Below are 17096 nucleotides of genomic sequence, written 5' to 3'. Positions count from 1 at the left end.
GCGGATGACAACTGTCAAAGGTAAGTAGCTAAAGAGGGCAGCACGGTGATTAAAGATGGCGGATGACAGCTGCACGTGGCTTTGTTTCCAAACAAGAGAACGTGGAATTTGCCGTCACCACATTGAGTGCAGCACTGAGGTTTCGGATGCAAGATGGCGGATGACAGCTGTGACGTACCACATTTCAAAGGTAAGTAGCTAAAGAGGGCAGCACGATGCTCAAAGATGGTGGATGACAGCTGCACGTGGATTTGTTTATCTCGCGCTAGTGAGGTTAAGTTGGTAGCACTAAGGTTTAGACCCGTCAAGATGGCGGCACTGCCGATGACAGGTGATGAATTTACATCTACTACGATAAAGAGGGCAGCACGGTGCTCAAAGATGGCGGATGACAGCTGTCAAAAAGGCACGTGGCTGTCAAAAAACACGTGGCTTTGTTTACCTCATGCTAGTGAGGTTAAGTTGGTATCACTAAGGTTTAGGCCCGTCAAGATGGCAGTACTGAGGTTAGCGATGCGTTGTTGTCGGTCAAAAAGCACGTGGCTTTGTTTACAAATCTGTTGAAAAGCACGTGGCTGTCAAAAAGCACGTGGCTTTGTTTACCTCATGCTAGTGAGGTTAAGTTGGCACTACTGAGGTTTAGGTCCGTCAAGATGGCAGTACTGAGGTTAGCGATGCGTTGTTGTCTGTCAAAAAGCACGTGGCTGTCAAAAAAACACGTGGCTTTGTTTACCTCGCGCTAGTGAGGTTAAGTTGGCACTAGTGAGGTTTAGGCCCGTCAAGATGGCAGCAGTGAGGTTAGCGTTGCGTTGTTGTCGATGACAGCTGTCAAAAAGCACGTGGCTTTGTTTACAAATTCAAATCTCGCGCCAAAATTCAAATTTCCCGCCAAAATTCAAATTTCCCGCAGGCGGCGGCGGCGGAGGAGGAGGCGGAGGAGGCGGCGGGAGGAGGAGGAGGCGGCCGAACCATCCAATTATACTACTAATGTTCAAATTCATATTAGTTATTTACTTCTATATTCGTAGCCATGTTCCGAAATGTAATTGATTTTCTCCAATTATATTCAAGATATCACTGATCGATCACGGTCTCCATATAAATACTCGTTGTGAATACTGTCACGCTAATTATATAAATTATTCTCACCACATTTAAGTCATCTCACTGTGATAAAAATGGACGGTTTTCTAAATTGAAACGTAATAAAAATTAAATGTAATAAAGTCAGATTGCGAATGTAAATCTGATCATATCTTTACGTATGTATTTCCCAAACAAACTCTTGCGTGAGTGTGAAATCGTAAAACTGCTCTCCAAATTTTCCATTCATAAATCTGAACTCTGATTATTTGGTCACTTATCTTGAATACGCATAAATAACAACTTACGGGCTAAGACAATACCTCCCTAGAGCCTACGACATATGGGTCCTAACTAACCTCCCCCTGTGGGTGGGGGCGGTAGAATAACACCCACGGTATCCCTGCCTGTCGTAAGAGGCGACTAAAAGGGGCCCCAGGGGCTCTGCCCCAAGGGCTCTGAACTTTGGAGCGTGGGTTGGCGACCACGGGGCCCTCAGCTGAGTCCTGGCATTGCTTCCACTTACTTGTGCCAGGCTCCTCACCTTCATCTATCCTATCCGACCTCCCTTGGTCAACTCTTGTTCTTTTCCGACCCCGACGCTATTAGGTTTGCGAGGGCTAGGGAGTCTTTCATTTTCATGCCCTTCGCGGCCCTTGTCTTCCTTTGGCCGATACCTTCATTTTTCGAAGGGTCGGACCCCTTCCATTTTTTCTCTCTGATTAGTGTTAGATAGAGGATGGTTGCCCAGTTGTACTTCCTCTTAAAACATTAATCACCACCACCACCACCCCAGGGGCTCTGAACTTTGGAGCGTGGGTTGGCGACCACGGGGCCCTCAGCTGAGTCCTGGCATTGCTTCCACTTACTTGTGCCAGGCTCCTCACTTTCGTCTATCCTATCCGACCTCCCTTGGTCAACTCTTGTTCTTTTCCGACCCCGACGCTATTAGGTTTGCGAGGGCTAGGGAGTCTTTCATTTTCATGCACTTCGTGGCCCTTGCCTTTCTTTGGCCGATACCTTCATTTTTCGAAGTGTCGGACCCCTTTCATTTTTTCTCTCTGATTAGTGTTATATAGAGGATGGTTGCCTAGTTGTACTTCCTCTTAAAACAATAATCACCACCACCACCACTCCTAACTAACCATTATCCTATTCTTTATATTTAAAACACTTCAATTGAAATCATATCTGCGTGAAAAGAAATGAACATCTATCTAACTGTTCAAGTAGTTTCCGATCCACACACTCCTCCACTAACGGCTCAATGTGCTTTAGCTAACTGCTCTTACTCAATATCTCTCATGTGTACGAGCTACTCAACTCGTATGGTCAGTACAGAATGAAATTAATACGTATTATACTGAAACGTCATCGCACCAAAGAATATCACATGTATACTTAGTCATGAGCCTAGTAAACCGTATGTTAAAGAACTCTCTTGTACTCGGTACATGCCATTTACCAATGTCAGATAAAAACTGTCACGATTCATAATTCTACCATAATACATGTCAATCTTACCTTAAAATGGTCATCTGCGCGATATTCACACTTTGACATTTTCTTTCCATTTGACACAGAAACCTACCACATGTAACCCCCCTGTGGGTGGGGGCGGTAGAATAACACCCACGGTATCCCCTGCCTGTCGTAAGAGGCGACTAAAAGGGGCCCCAGGGGCTCTGAACTTTGGAGCGTGGGTTGGCGTCCACGGGGCCCTTAGCTGAGTCCTGGCATTGCTTCCACTTACTTGTGCCAGGCTCCTCACTTTCATCTATCCTATCCGACCTCTCTTGGTCAACTCTTGTTCTTTTCCGACCCCGACGCTATTAGGTTTGCGAGGGCTAGGGAGTCTTTAATTTTCACGCTCTTCGTGGCCCTTGTCTTTCTTTGGCCGATACCTTCATTTTTCGAAGTGTCGGATCCCTTCCATTTTTCTCTCTGATTAGTGTTATATAGAGGATGGTTGCCTAGTTGTACTTCCTCTTAAAACAATAATCACCACCACCACCACCACCACATGTAAATCTAACACAACGTTTCCTCGGCGAATAGCAATTCTTTCTCTTACCGCAGAATATAAACAAACATCTGTATTTCAAGTATTCCTTAATATGCTCCCAGAAATAACCACATTTCAACACCATTCCAATATACATTATCATACCACCGGCATACTTATTGCCGTATGCATATAGCCGATTACACCCAAAACTATATGCCAAACATTTTAGAATTGCCTTGTAATAAACGCATTTTAACAACCTCTTATCTTAAAAACAGCAGTTTGAGTTCAATGCCCTCTTTCTATGAAGAAAGGAATACGTAACTTAACTATATTCATCTGTGTCGCGCAGGTAAATTCGTGACGTAATCTTGGACTAGTAAACGAGATTAATCGAAGTTTCACTAGTTATATAGACTCATAGCTATTAGGTCTTCACAAGAAACACTTCTTTCATTTACTCATGCTAGCTTCTACTGTATGTATGCAAGTGCGGTAGCCTGTATATGATATAATAGAATTCTAATTCTACACTGCCATCTTATCTTATAGCCTTAAATATCTCACACTTCACTTTATGTTTCACACACGTTCTTAATTAATTCATAGATATCACCAATTAATCAGCACATGCCGAAGTTAGAGTGAGGGTGTAGATTGCAAGAAACTACTCTATTAAAAAATGTATGGACTTAGCTCGTCAGATGCTACGTTTGGTCTGGTTGTCGCTCCATTCCTAGGTTGTGGTTAGACCCTCTGTTAGGATCTGGATCTCTGGTTGGATAACGTCTTCCTGGTCATCAGCTGGTCACATGGCTCGCCGGTCCAATCCTCATCGGCCGGTCCTCTGGCTGGCCGGTCCAATCATCATCAGCTGGTCCTCTGGCTGGCCGGTGCTCATCCCCAGTTCAGTCCATCATGTAGATTTAGCAAGCAGTCATCATTCCAAATCTGCAGTCAACGTAGAAAATTCCTTTTGCGAAGCAATCAGTCATGATATATTCCATAGTTCTACTGCTATTCTAAACGACGTAGTTTTCTTCGGTTGGAATAAGTTCTCCGTATATAGATATTAAGTTTATAACCACAGGGGTAACTTTCTTCTCATACGAAATTATCAGTTCTGCAATATGGTGTATCCTTTTTCTTCAATCGCAGAGTGGCTGCTCACCGGATCCAAGTCAGACGTATCTCACCACAAATTATTTATTTCTATGATATCTCGTCTCTTTATAACATACGTAGGTGAATTATTTTATCGGATGTTATCGCCGATTGTAAAAACAGTCAATATCTTCCTCAGGAGTTTAGGGTAATCTTCAAATGTAAAGCTTCGCTTGTATTTGCGTCTTACTTCTGCAGTTGAAATTTTTTTAGAGTATACCTTTAAACAATCAGTCCGCTGCTATATTTTTTCAAAACAATTCAAAATGAGCCTCTACTGTCCTGCAGTGTCTTCCAAATCAGTCCGTTCCGTGACGTGCATGGTCTCCTATATGCTGTATTAATAAGAAGTTCATTGCCTTAATAGATCGCATGGGCCATACCTTCCTACGCCGCCATTTTGTAAATGGTCTACGAGATGCGAACGGGCACAAGGTGAAAATCTAGAAGAACCAAACCCTTAATTCCTGCAAGGGAGTTATATTCCACACGGATTTGGTTAAGTCTTCCGATGATACGATGACCCGGTACCTAGCACGTCGGGGTTTAACCGACGTGAAGAGGTTGAAGAGGAGTGTGGGTGATAAGCTACTCGATACGGGTGCTTTCGTCCTTACCTTCGACGCCGAGCCCTTACCTCAACGGATAAAAGTGGCAATGTATCGCTTGACTGTTCGACCATATATTCCGGCACCAATGAGGTGCAACACCTGTCAAAAGTTTGGCCACACCTCATTGCGATGTACAGGTTCGACGACCTGCAACATGTGAGGGAAGTGCGAACATGCTGGGGTTGAATGCACACCACTGCCTGTGTGCTTCAACTGCCCGGGTGCGCATGCTAATATCTCCAAGGAGTGTCCCAGCTATCTTATCCAGACGCCCGGAGAAAGTTAAAATCCATGGCCGCTCCGGAGTTTTCCATCTCCTTTGCTGAAAAGGTCGCAAACTTGCGGATCACTCCACCGAGTTTTATACAGAACAACAGTATTCAAAACGCATCAATAAGTCAAAGCCTACAACAAAAGAAAATCGCTAAGGAAACTGGAGTTATTAACAGCTGAAGGAACGAAAAGTGCGTTATTGACGACGTTGCATGGGAAGGCTGTTTCCCAGGAACTTTCGGCTGGGAAGTCCTCCCCCAACAGGGCGGGGGGAAAGACTTCTCCAAATAGGGCTGGAAACTCCAGCCCTCCTTCCAATGCCCAGATTACAAAGGAGGAGAAAGGGAAGCCACAGAGCTCCCTTAAGAAATTGGAGAAGAAGACTTCTCCAACTCAATCGCGGTCCATTGGATCCCCGAAGAAATCCGGCAAGCCATCTGCCGGTTCTCCTCCAAAAAAGAGAGAAACGGTGGGCAAGAGCGAGAGGCCCCGACGCCCTCTTGTTCGTTCACTTGCTGCAGAACCTACTTCTCCCAGGAAGAAGGCCCACTGTTCCCAAACAGTGAGAACACCTTCGCGGAGGGTCCGGTCACCGTGCCTCCTTCTTCTGAGGAGACAATGGAGACTGAACCACTCATTGTCGTTGATGGTGATTGTGACAATAAAGATACCGACAAAGACGGCGGAACATGGCAGGTAATAGACCGAACGAAGGGCAAGAAATTGCTCTGATTTCGAGGCTTTACCTATCCACACAATGGCACTATTGCAGTGGAAATGCAGTAGTTATCACTGTCGCCTAGCTGAGTTACGTCAATTGATATCCGTCTACGCGGCCTCCATAGTCTGTCAACAGGAATCTCTTTTGAGACCTGGACGCGACACGACTATGAGAGGATACCGTCTTTATTCTAAAGACAGATTAGCTGTGGATGGCGCGGCAACTGGGGGCATTTGTACCCTAGTTCGCTCCGACATCTTCAACGAAGAAGGACCGCTCCGTACTCAGCTAGATGCAGTTGCAGTTCGCATTCCGTTGCCAGTAATGACAACGGTTTGCAACGTGTACATTCCACCGGATTACGACCTTGAAAATCGTGCACTACAAGATTTGATCACTCAGTTACCTCCCCCTTTCCTCATGCTGGGAGATGTGAACGCCCGTAAATTACTATGGGGTTCTCCGTCTTCCTGTGCTAGGGGGAGGATGCTCGAGCGAATGATCAACCTGTTTGATCTTTGCGTGCTTAATACAGGAGAACCGACACATTTGAGCAGCGCACATGGCACATTCTCACACCTGGATGTCACTTTGTGCAGTCGAGCGCTAGTTCCCCTGCTACGGTGGCAAGTACACGACGTCCACTGTGATAGTGACCACTTCCCGATAATTCTGTCTCTCTTGAGTCAAAGGGAGTCCGAAGTACCCAAGCGCTGGTTACTTCGGCGGGCAAATTGGCCAGAATTTACAAAACGCGCAGTGATGGCTGATGATAAGCTGGAGTCTGTTGACGACCACGTTTCTTTCCCCCTGTGGGTGGGGGCGGTAGAATATCACCCACGGTATCCCCTGCCTGTCGTAAGAGGCGACTAAAAGGGGCCCCAGGGGCTCTGAACTTTGGAGCGTGGGTTGGCGACCACGGGGCCCTCAGCTGAGTCCTGGCATTGCTTCCACTTACTTGTGCCAGACTCCTCACTTTCATCTATCCTATCCGACCTCTCTTGGTCAACTCTTGTTCTTTTCCGACCCCGACGCTATTAGGTTTGCGAGGGCTAGGGAGTCCTTCATTTTCACGCCCTTCGTGACCCTTGTCTTCCTTTGGCCGATATCCTCATGTTTCGTAGTGTCGGCCCCCTTCCATTTTTCCCTCTGATTAGTGTTATATAGACGATGGTTGCCTAGTTGTACTTCCTCTTAAAACAATAATCCCCACCACCACGTTTCTTCCATTACTACTGGAATTTTGGCTGCTGCAGAGGAAACTATTCCTTCCTCATCCGGTATTCGTCGCCGGAAACAGGTCCCATGGTGGACAGACGAAATTGCAGCGGCCATACGTGATCGCCGACGGGCTTTTAATCATTATCGTCGGAATCCTACGATGGATAATCATATCACATTTAAGCGTCTGCGTGCGAAGGCCCTTTTTTCGATTCGAGAAAGTAAGAAATCTACGTGGGAAAAGTATGTGTCATCCATCACGGCACATACTCCGTCATCACAAGTGTGGACAAAACTCCGCCGTATTGTCGGAGTACAGAATGTGCCCTCAGTACCTGGAATCTCCATTAATGGAGATATAGTTACTATACCTTCAATCATTGCCGACCACATCGCGTCACATTTCGCAGATACGTCCAGCTCTAGGAGATACGACCCCCCTGTGGGTGGGGGCGGTAGAATGACACCCATGGTATCCCCTGCCTGTCGTAAGAGGCGACTAAAAGGGGCCACAGGGGTTTTGAACTTAGGAGCGTGGGTTGACAACCACGGGGCCCTCAGCTGAGTCCTGGCATTTCTTCCAGTTACTTGTGCCAGGCTCCTCACTTTAATCTATCCTGTCCGACCTCCCTTGGTCAACTCTTGTTCTTTTCCGACCCCGACGCTATTAGGTTTGCGAGGGCTAGGGCGTCTTTCATTTTCACGCCGTTCGTGGCCCTTGTCTTCCTTTGGCCGATATCTTCATTTTTCGAAGTGTCGGTCCCCTTCCATTTTTTCACCCTGATTAGTGTTATATAGAGGATGGTTGCCTAGTTGTACTTCCTCTTAAAACAATAATCACCACCACCATCAGGGGCTCTGAACTTTGGGCCCCAGGGGCTCTGAACTTTGGAGCGTGGGTTGGCGACCACGGGGCCCTCAGCTGAGTCCTGGCATTGCTTACACTTACTTGTGCTAGGCTCCTCACTTACATCTATCCTATCCGACCTCCCTTGGTCAACTCTTGTTCTTTTCCGACCCCGACGCTATTAGGTTTGCGAGGGCTAGGGAGTCTTTCATTTTCACGTCCTTCGTGGCCCTTGTCTTTCTTTGGCCGATATCTTCATTTTTCGAAGTGTCGGATCCCTTCCATTTTTCCCTCTGATTAGTGTTACATAGAGGATGGTTGCCTAGTTGTACTTCCTCTTAAAACAATAATCACCACCACCACTACTTCCTCTTAAAACAATAATCACCACCACCACCCCAGGGGCTCTTTTCCCTCTGTGGGTGGGGGCGGAAGAATAACACCCACGGTATCCCCTGCCTGTCGTAAGAGGCGACTACAAGGGGCCCCAGGGGCTCTGAACTTTGGAGCGTGGGTTGGCGACCACGGGACCCTCAGCTGAGTCCTGGCATTGCTTCCACTTACTTGTGCCAAGCTCCTCACTTTCATCTATCCTATCCGACCTCCCTTGGTCAACTCTTGTTCTTTTCCGACCCCGACGCTATTAGGTTTGCGAGGGCTAGGGAGTCTTTCATTTTCACGCCCTTCGTGGCCCTTGTCTTCCTTTGGCCGATATCTTCATTTTTCGAAGTGTCGGACCCCTTCCATTTCTTCTCTCTGATTTTTGTTAAATAGAGGATGATTGCCTAGTTGTACTTCCTCTTAAAACAATAATCACCACCACCACCACCACCACCACCCCAGGGGCTCTGAACTTTGGAGCGTGGGTTGGCGACCACGGGGCCCTTAGCTGAATCCTGGCATTGCTTCCATTTACTTGTGCCAGGCTCCTCACTTTCATCTATCCTATCCGACCTCCCTTGGTCAACTCTTGTTCTTTTCCGACCCCGACGCTATTAGGTTTGCGAGGGCTAGGGAGTCTTTCATTTTCACGCCCTTCGTGGCCCTTGTCTTCCTTTGGCCGATATCTTCATTTTTCGAAGTGTCGGACCCCTTCCATTTCTTCTCTCTGATTTTTGTTAAATAGAGGATGATTGCCTAGTTGTACTTCCTCTTAAAACAATAATCACCACCACCACCACCCCAGGGGCTCTGAACTTTAGAGCGTGCGTTGGCGACCACGAGGCCCTCAGCTCACGCTCTCGCACCGCTAAGTTACAGGGGCTGCACAGGCAGTCTCACTCGTATTCCAACACTCGTGCAGACCCTCTCGCACCACTAAGCCACTCAGGCCTTGACACTTATATCACTGAGCTACACTAGCCGCGACGTCTCCTTCCGTGCAAACTGATTCAACCTTTACTTCCACTCACCGTTCGTACCTCTTCACACTCGGTCCCCTAAGCCGCCCGGGCCGGTGCGCCACTGGACCACCCGAGCCGCCTAAGATCCTCACTCGCACTCAGACTCACTCACTCCCACGCTCAAACCCACTCCTCGCACTCGGTCCCCTAGACCACCCCGGCCGGCTCCACTGGACCTCCCGAGCCGCCCAAGCTCCTTGCTCGCACCCGGACTCACACACTTTTCACTCCCCCTCCCACTCCCACACTCTTGCCCAACTATTTTCACTCAGTCCCCTAAACCACTCGGGCCGGTGCACCACTGGACCACCCGGGCCGCCTAGGAGCCCTCAGTCACACTCGCACTCACTCTCCTCTCACTCCCCACTCACTCCCTCTACCACTCCCGCACTCACACACACTCACTCACACTCCGCTAAACTATGTGGGCAGCCTAGGGTGAAACCCTATACCACCAGGAGCCTTGGCCGCCTCACTGGACCTTGATAAGCGCGGGCTAAGTCGTCGCTAAGCCCGCAGTGGCCATATCATTGGCACGCTCCTGGTGGCAGGCGAACCACACGTTTGATCACTAATCGTTCTTAGCAACCAAGGCGAGCGCTGAACTTACCAGCTTATTAATTCTGCTCGAAAGGCTTTTCCTGAGTTACAGCGGCACAAAATTAAGCTGATAAGAACAGATATTTTTTATTAAAGAATGTTTTAAAGAAATGTACAATAAAAATAACAAAAAACACTACAATTTCATAATATAAAAACTGGCATAAAAATGTCCAGGACTGTTCTTTTATATCATGAGCACTACACTACACTACACTTCACTAAACACACACTACGAACTCACTACATCGCTGTAGTCCGTCACAATCGGTAAAGCAGTCTCTTTCTCCCTCACTGTCACAACCACGGCCTCATGTGACCTCACTACCCCGGTATTCACCTTGAGAGCCTGGGGGAAACCGTGGGGAAACCCCAGTCAGGGTACTTGGTCATCTCTGTCGGACACCGGTGATGTGCTCCACATAGATGTCACGAGTGAAGCTAATTGTGTCCGACACACATAGTTTCTTGAAAAGATTCAAGTATCTTTTGCTGCAGATGGAACGCAGCACTTTGTCATTAGCTGGGTCCCAAGATCCCAATGACCCAACTAGGATGGCATCAATCTCCACCGATTCGAAACGAGCACGAAGAGCCGTCGCCAAGGTCGCATATTTCTCTCTTTTGGTCTGTCTGGCATCTACGAAAGCAGATCTTCTATTATCGAATGGGATAGATACATCCAAAATTAAAGCTTTTCCATTCTTGACGATAACCAGGTCTGGTCGCAAGTTGTCATGTACCACCTGGTTCTCACTGAAGATATTGTACCTTGTAGCGGCTGCCCTTTTAACCCTGTTGACTACAGCATTGTGTCTCTGCTGATAGAGTGCAGAGTATCTCATGCAATGATTGACTACGTGAGGCAGGGTTTCATTTTCATAGCCGCATCTCCTACACTCCTTGTTGCCATCAGATGTAGATCGGCGACTCCCATTGAGCGGTAAGAGGTTTAGCCTAGCTCGGTGGATAAATCTCCAGTCTGCAAATCTGGTGTACAGACCGGTCCTCAAGAAGTGGGAGCTGGATGAGTCAGCGGCTACACAATCCATGACTTTTCCTTGATTGGGAAAATTGACCAGTCTGTTAAGGTGCTTAGACTGAAGGTTTGTTCTAAGGGTCTTCAGCACCTTATGACGGTCATTACCGTACAAGGTATTTTCATTGATTTTAATGCATGGGGCGAAGTCCTCCATTTTCCATGAGACTAGGTTTCTGGCCGATGCCTTTCTAGCTTGAGTCCAGACGGATTGAAGAGGATTAGAGTTCCATCTGAACTCTCCTTCATTGTTGCCATTTAAATAAGCAGAAAGATCATCATCTCTAGCTGGTCTTCCAATCCTCTTGTGGACCAAGATCTTGAGGTCCTCTAGTGCAAGCTCAGCAGTGCACCGATCCGTAGAGGTTAACAGCTTAAAAGCATTATCAATGAGATGGAAGTCGGAATCATTTTCCGCTACAGGCAACCCAATACATCCCGACTTCGTAGGGCCATAAAGGTAGTCGTTAGAGGCCTCTTGTGATAAGTATAAGGTCTTCTTTACTTCGGCCTTAATATAGCTGTCAAGTTTCGACCACTCGCCCTTCTGGTGTTGCGCATTCCTCATTAGGAATTGCAGTGAGGGATAGAAAAAGGCCTTCAAGGCATCAATTCGTTGCCAAGGAGCCAGCTTAGACTGTAATAACTTCTGGGCAATTAAGATGACATCAGCAAGCTCCTTGGTGTTGGATGAGATGTGGAATCCAACCGGTTTCCACAGGAACTTCTCAAACTCTCCATCTTTAAGTGCTCTTATTCCTTCATCACCAATTTTAAACACAGAGTTCCTCGTTCCTACTGGGGTCACTCCAGACAGATGTAAACTGAAGGACTTCAACGCTTTAAGTTTGATGTTAATCTTCTGGGCTAAGGTATCGATGACATTAATATTATCTCGTAGTTTCGTCGGATCGTCTGACAAAAGGACAATGTCATCAGCGTATGCGAGAATCTGGTGTTCTGAGTTCTCGCTCTGAATATTTCGTATAATGGGGTCAATCACAAGGTTGAAGAGAAGACCGCTCATTGGGCAACCTTGTCTTACGCCACATTCGATGGAAATGTTCTCTGAGACCCCATTACAAGTCTGTACACGGGTGGAAGAGCCCGTATACATATCCTTAATTATCTTCTTCAATTTAACGCCAACACCACTTCTGTCAAGCGCAGCAAAGATAGCGTCATGCGGCACGGAGCCAAATGCATTTGAGAAGTCTAGCCAAGCTGCCAAGAACTGTCCTTTCTCACATCTTGCTTTATCGAACTTTGTTTTGAGCGTGAAGTTGTGCTCAAATACTCCATCATGTGGCAGAAAACCCTTCTGCGCTGGCGCTAGAATTTTATTGTCCATCATCCAAGTGGTAATCCTTTTAGCCAAAACACCTGAATACAGTTCATAAATAGTCCGCATGATGGCGATAGGACGCCAGTTGGTAATGTCATGCGGATCGCCTTTCTTGTAAATTAAGATTGTAGTCACTGGGGATCTTTTCATATTTCATACAGATGTTAAAAATTCGAGCCAGCAGTGTAGCCCCAGGGGCTCTGAACTTTGGAGCGTGGGTTGGCGACCACGGGGCCCTCAGCTGAGTCCTGGCATTGCTTCCACTTACTTGTGTCAGGCTCCTCACTTTCATCTATCCTATCTGACCTCCCTTGGTCAACTCTTGTTCTTTTCCGACCCCGACGCTATTAGGTTTGCGAGGGCTAGGGAGTCTTTCATTTTCACGCCCTTCGTGGCCCTTGTCTTTCTTTGGCCGATATCTTCATTTTCGAAGTGTCGGATCCCTTCCATTTTTTCCGTCTGATTAGTGTTATATAGAGGATGGTTGCCTAGTTGTACTTCCTCTTAAAACAATAATCACCACCACCACCGTCCACGAGGTACTCAACTGAGTCCTGGCATTTCTTCCACTTACTTGTGCCAGGCTCCTCACTTTTAACTATCCTATCCGACCTCCCTTGGTCAACTCTTGTTCTTTTCCGACCCCGACGCTATTAGGTTTGCGAGGGCTAGGGAGTCTTTCATTTTCACGCCCTTCGTGGCCCTTGTCTTCCTTTGGCCGATACCTTCATTTTTCGAAGTGTCGGACCCCTTCCATTTTTCTCTCTGATTAGTGTTAAATAGAGGATGGTTGCCTAGTTGTACTTCCTCTTAAAACAATAATCACCACCACCAGCAGTGTACAGGCTGGATCAACCATCTTCCAGTGTTTATAAGTTAGACGGTCGTCCCCTGGAGCTGTGTTTTCACATTTGTGAAGGCGACTTTGTACTTCCATAGGCGTGATCCTGGAGGTGTTCACGCAAGGAGTATTCTCTGGTGGCCGAGAATTACAATCTGATAAGTAGCTCCGTTTACTTTCAGCTGTTTTCTTGAAGTGAGCAGTCACAATCTCATTGTCAATGTTACATCTCCGCCCATCCTCTCCCAGGATAAGCCGCACAGCTTTCCTTCTATTGTTCCGATAAACAGACTGAATATATTTCGGGTCCTCCGGGTCTTTTTTCTTCTGCATAGAGTCGCCTTGGTGTACAGGGATTTTAGCTAAGTTCTGTGCATCCTCGGTGACCTTACGTAGAATCCCTTCGAATCTCTGCCAGTTGTTATGAGAGATTCCTTCCCGAAGTATACTATCAAGAGCCGGAACATGGACGTGGAGAGGTGACTTATCATGCACATCAGCCCCAGGGGCTCTGAACTATGGAGCGTGGGTTGGCGACCACGGGGCCCTCAGCTGAGTCCTGGCATTTTTTCCACTTACTTGTGCCAGGCTCCTCACTTTCATCTATCCTATCCGACCTCCCTTGGTCAACGCTTGTTCTTTTCTGACCCCGACGCTATTAGGTTTGCGAGGGCTAGGGAGTCTTTCATTTTCATGCCCATCGCGGCCCTTGACTTCCTTTGGCCGATACCTTCAATTTTCGAAGTGTCGGACCCCTTCCATTTTCCCTCTGATTAGTGTTATATAGAGGATGGTTGCCTAGTTGTACTTCCTCTTATAACAATAATCACTACCACCACCACCATCCACATCAATAACAACGTTATCTTCTTGGCCTGGCTGATTGTCACCGACTGGATCTTGAGTAGCATCAATATCAGCCAAAGGGTCAAAACCCTCTCGAGGAAAGGCGTTCTCCTCGGAGGCACAGGAAGGTGGGAGAGTCTGAGACTCGGGAGATGTACCACGCAACTCCCTCGACATTAGGTCAGATTCAGAAGAGATGGAATTATCTGAAATACTGACAAGAAAATCAATATCAGGTGTGACATTTTGAATAATGTCGTCGTCATTACCAGTAATGAAGTCATCGGTGTCACTAGAGGGAGCCGTGGCCCGCCCAGACATTGTCGGCACCGGGTGGCTGTCACCAACACACCCCCTGTGGGTGGGGGCGGTAGAATAACACCCACGGTATCCCCTGCCTGTCGTAAGAGGCGACTAAAAGGCGCCCCAGGGGCTCTGAACTTTGGAGCGTGGTTTGGCCACCACGGGGCCCTTAGCTGAGTCCTGGCATTGCTTCCACTTACTTGTGCCAGGCTCCTCACTTTCATCTATCCTATCCGACCTCCCTTGGTCAACTCTTGTTCTTTTCCGACCCCGACGCTATTAGTTTTGCGAGGGCTAGGGAGTCTTTCATTTTCACGCCCTTCGTGGCCCTTGTCTTCCTTTGGCCGATATCTTCATTTTTCGAAGTGTCGGACCCCTTCCATATTTTCCCTCTGATTAGTGTTATATAGAGGATGGTTGCCTAGTTGTACTTCCTCTTAAAACAATAATCACCACCACCACCTGTCACCAACACAGCCCTTCTGTGGAGGATGAGCCACAGGAACGTCGCCCGACCCGATGTCCACAAGATTGGATGGGCTCGGGATTGGTGCGGGCACAGCTCGAACTACAGCCCGTTCCGTAGCAGGCACAGCAGGGACTACAGCCTGTTCCGGTGCGGGCACAGCTGGATCATCTACCCGTTCCTCTGTCCCCGGTTCCCCAGGGGCTCTGAACTTTGGAGCGTGGGTTGGCGACCACGGGGCCCTCAGCTGAGTCCTGGCATTGCTTCCACTTACTTGTGCCGGGCTCCTCACTTTCATCTATCCTATCCGACCTCCCTTGGTCAACTCTTGTTCTTTTCCGACCCCGACGCTATTAGGTTTGCGAGGGCTAGGGAGTCTTTCATTTTCATGCCCTTCGTGGCCCTTGCCTTTCTTCCCACTGTGGGTGGGGGCGGTAGAATAACACCCACGGTATCCCCTGCCTGTCGTAAGAGGCGACTAAAGGGGGCCCTAGGGACTCTGAACTTTGGAGCGTGGGTTGGCGACCACGGGGCCCTCAGCTGAGTCCTGGCATTGCTTCCACTTACTTGTGCCAGGCTCCTCACTTTCATCTATCCTGTCAGGCCTCTCTTGGTCAACTCTTGTTCTTTTCCGACCCCGACGCTATTAGGTTTGCGAGGGCTAGGGAGTCTTTCATTTTCACGCCCTTCGTTGCCCTTGACTTTCTTCGACCGATATCTTCATTTTTCGAAGTGTCGGATCCCTTCCTTTTTTTCCTCTGATTAGTGTTATATAGAGGATGGTTGCCTAGTTGTACTTCCTCTTAAAACAATAATCACCACCACCACCACCTTGCCTTTCTTTGGCCGATATCTTCATTTTTCGAAGTGTCGGACCCCTTACATTTTTTCTCTCTGATTAGTGTTATATAGAGGATGGTTGCCTGGTTGTACTTCCTCTTAAAACAATAATCACCACCACCACTCTGTCCTCGGTGCGGGCTCAGCTGGATCGTCAACCCGATCAGAAGTCACCGGTGCGGGCACAGCAGGATCATCAACCCGATCTGCCATCACCGGTGCGGGCGCAGCAGGATCATCAACCCGATCTGGATCCTGACCACCACCACCTCTCGTTCTCCTTGCCTTCCTCGTTGCCGGCTTCGGGAGGACCACCTCGTTCTGGCTACGCAACTGCTGGTCCCGGTGCCACTGCAGATGGTTCCGAAGTCCCCCGGTGGTCGGGAACGTCTTCTCAGACTCACTGCAGGCATGCGCGAAGATGGTAGCACTTTCACGTGCACGCCGTAATGCCTGCGGAGTAGAAGATCTACACGAATGACTTGTAGGACGGAGGCCTAACTCACAATACATTTACAACAAATATTAATGGTAGAAGTGATACGGATGCCGTGGTTCCGCTCCAGGTGCCTCTCCAGCGACCCCCCCCCCCCCTGTGGGTGGGGGCGGTAGAATAACACCCACGGTAACCCCTGCCTGTCGTAAGAGGCGACTAAAAGGGTCCCCAAGGGCTCTGAACTTTGGAGCGTGGGTTAGCGACCACGGGGCCCTCAGCTGAGTCCTGGCATTGCTTCCACTTACTTGTGCCAGGCTCCTCACTTTCATCTATCCTATCCGACCTCTCTTGGTCAACTCTTGTTCTTTTCCGACCCCGACGCTATTAGGTTTGCGAGGGCTAGGGAGTCTTTCATTTTCACGCCCTGAACCCTTGAACTTACCATTCCATCGTTGGTCGGCCACGGCTGCTATAGTAGAGCAATTTATAACTCTTGAATCTTGGGTCGTTGCGGGAATAAATTCGGTCCCGATCTTAACCGAACGATGGGGTTCAGAAGAAAGCCTAACTACTTGAAATGAGGAGCAAAAATGTGCTTACTAACTTTTATTAAACTGAAAGAGCACGATAACATCGCTAATTTAATATGCATTCTTGCCACAAAAATATAAAAAGATTTAATTATTGATTTTTGAAACGTTCCAAACACAGTCACATTACATAACGTCACTTCGTTTCTTCCAATGTCGAAGAGTTGCTTCAGAGAAGCTAATATGTTAGTGAACAGCGAAACTGAAAAACAAAAAAAAAAAGGAAGACCTGAAAACCGGGCGCCTATTTTCCAAACGAGAACTGAGAGTTAATCCACACGATCCGTGGAAAATCTGACTTTCAACAATTAGAACGCCTGATTTTCTCTTAATTAAGGTTATCCACCAGTCAAATACCCTTCACGGATACGGAAACATCCGCCGAATGGACCCTTAATCGAACCAAACTGACTATCAGTTGCTTTGGATAGGTTGCGAAATATTATGGGAAAGCATGGT

This window comes from Anabrus simplex, chromosome 1 (genome assembly GCF_040414725.1).
Source record: "Anabrus simplex isolate iqAnaSimp1 chromosome 1, ASM4041472v1, whole genome shotgun sequence".
NCBI classification, from domain to species: Eukaryota; Metazoa; Arthropoda; class Insecta; order Orthoptera; family Tettigoniidae; genus Anabrus; species Anabrus simplex.
Note: the sequence above shows the minus strand (reverse complement) of the source record.